The 2,831-nt window shown below is 44.4% G+C and overlaps 1 non-coding gene across 1 annotated transcript; it reads left to right on the forward strand.

The window, feature by feature from the left end:
• The first annotated feature begins 605 nt into the window (after window positions 1–605).
• Window positions 606–677, forward strand: trnag-ucc (transfer RNA glycine (anticodon UCC)). Its single transcript has one exon. It is a non-coding gene; the product is annotated as a tRNA-Gly (tRNA).
• Window positions 678–2,831: the final 2,154 nt, after the last annotated feature.

The following is a 2,831-nucleotide window of genomic DNA, read 5'->3' on the forward strand; positions in this document are numbered from 1 at the left end:
TTAGCTGGTTGCTGCTGCTGCTGTTGGCCCTTTACTCCTTTGTTTGTTGTACAAGCTGCTCTATTTCATAATTTATATTGTTTATATCTTGTGCTAACACTACTGTACATCTTCCTGTTTTCTACATTTAGCGTTTTTGACATTAAAACAAAATCTTTGAATCGTTCTCTCATTGACATGACAAACATCGTCAGTGGCACATTATACCATCGTGATGAAACGATTCTCCCAAAGGCCAAAAATCAAACTTGGCTTTTGTCTGTTGAGTGTGCTTACTGGGAAGCACCGTCTGTGCTACAGAAAGAAACAGAGAATATTTTCTGTCATCTCTCCCTAACAACACAGCAGTGATGTGTTAGAAAAGCATGGCCTACTCTCACAGGGCTTGTTAAAATCATTTTTAAATACCGAAAGATTCCACGAGTTAGAAGTGACTTCAGGCTGGGCCAAGCAATTCAAGACTTGGTTATTTATTTATTTGAAGATTTCAATATTCAGTATTTAGGATGATCACCTTCATCCTTCAACACAGCCTGAACTCACAGCACAACATTCTTGTCATTTCTTTAAGTAGTATTCAGGAAAAGTTCTCCAGGCTTCTTAAAGCGATGGTGGTATAGTGGTAAGCATAGCTGCCTTCCAAGCAGTTGACCCGGGTTCGATTCCCGGCCATCGCAGCTTCATTTTAACGGGCAGGGATAGCTCAGTAGGTAGAGTGGTGGCCTATTGAGCGGAAGGTCGGGGGTTCGATTCCCCTGAACAGCTACCCTGAGGTACCCCTGAGCAAGGTACCGTCCCTACACACTGCTCCCCGGGCGCCCAATGGCTGCCCACTGCTTCACTGAGTGAATGGGTTAAATGCAGAGAGCGATTTTCCCCACGGGGACCAATAAAGTACACTTTCTTTCTTCTAAAGGACATTCAAAGCTGGATGTTGGCTACCTCTGGTTTTCCCGTTTTTGCGTGGGTACTTGGCTACCTCCCACAGTCCAAAGAGATGCAGTTAGTGGTGTTGGTTAATTGGTGCTTCTAAAATTCCCCAGGTGTGAATCTGAGTGTGAATGGTTGCTTGTTTCAATGTGTTAGCCCTGTGACAGACTGGCGGCCTGTTTAGGGTGTACCCTGCCTCTCGCCCTAAGACAGCTGGACTCCAGCCCACACCCCTGACCCTGAAAAGGATAAGTGGACGAGAATGGATGGATGGGTGACAAAATTTCACCACCTGCTGAAATTTAGCCTCAAACTATGACAGATCCTCCACCGTGTTTCAAAGACCGCTGCAGACACTCCGTGTCACACTTCACTCCTGACCTCCTTCATACATACTGATGATGATTTGAATCAGAAATACCTAAAGATACAAAATGCTTCCTTGCTAAACTGTCTTTTATGTACAGTCAAACGGGAGTCAGCGTTGACCGCCTCACATTGTACAGCATGTTCTCCCCCTCTCTAATCCTGAAACTTGAATTTTCTAATGAACCTTGGTGAGAATATCCCCAAAAGCATGAACCGAAACCCTTTGTCCCTCATTATCCAAAACACTTGATATCTGTTTTCTAACTTTTTCTCCACCTTACAGCTCAAGAGAGGAAAAACTCTGACAAGAGCTGCATCATTAAAATATGCAGCAAAAAAATCTACCTATGCCCCCCACCCCACTCCACCCCCCAACTTTGTGGGTGGAGAGCAGCTGTACTCAAAAACACGGGAAGACAGAACTTATTATATCATACAGACCTGAAGTGGTTACTTCTCTCTTAGGAGGCTCTATATGTGGCACTGAAAGGAGAGGAAAGCCATTTGCACCTGCCATTCACAGGCATATTTACTAAACTTTTGCAGCATAGAGCCTTGAGGATAAAGAACCGAAGAAGTGGGGTGAGGAATTATTTATTAAGCCAAAGGAGTCCAATTTTTAGAAGAAATAGAAAGAATAACTCTCTGGCTTTTCCCTGTTGGTCAGATGCCATCAAGGGAAAAAGTGAGCAGAGCTGAGCAGAGCAGCAGTGAGTATCACCCCGACTGAGGAAGAAAGAAGGAAAGAAAGAAAGAGTGTGGGCGATGAGGAGGAGGAAACAAAAGGAGAAGGGAGAGGGGAATTGCAGCATTGCAGCACCACACAAATCCAGAGAAAAGCGCACCTTTGGGGAGGACATGCTGCTAGAAGTCTTACACAGAACTAAAACTAGATTCTCTGCAGTATTCAGCCGCATCACAGCAAATTAAAACATAGATGGCATAAGCCGTACCATGGCAATCAGTTGGCTTTTTCTACTGCTGAAGCTGGTGCAGCTCATACGCTTTTATCCCCTCCACTATGTAAATTATGAACAGAAAACTGAGCGAAATGTCCCCATCAGCCTAATGTATTATGTGCATTAAGCTAACGCGGTTTTCAGCCTGCAGCACTAAAACACAGTCCCAACTCATAATGTGAGAGCAAAAACTCTTATGGTAATGTATGGAGAATTTGAATTAACCCTGCCACGGCTGAACCGGACCTCAGGTGACCCTATTATTCAACCCGTGAGTCTTGTGACTCAGAAGGGTTGCTTTCTACACTCAAAGGTTTGTAGACGTGAAAAAATTGGGGCCAAATGGAGAGAGAAAAAAATACATTAACCTCCTGATTTCACAGTCTTATCACATGATCTTAGGACCTGGATGGTTGCTGGGATTTTCTTACGTTCAGCTGTGATGGGCTGTCAGGTGACGAGGCCTACAGGAGCTTGTAGTCCACTTAATCCTAATGATGTGATGGTGGATGCTTTGAAGTCAAATCTTACGTGTGACTATGTGAGACGGGGCTGAGCTGGGTGTTCATCAGC

This window comes from Pundamilia nyererei, unplaced genomic scaffold, assembly GCF_000239375.1.
Source record: "Pundamilia nyererei isolate P.nyererei 1_Seehausen unplaced genomic scaffold, PunNye1.0 scaffold03785, whole genome shotgun sequence".
Taxonomy (NCBI): Eukaryota; Metazoa; Chordata; class Actinopteri; order Cichliformes; family Cichlidae; genus Pundamilia; species Pundamilia nyererei.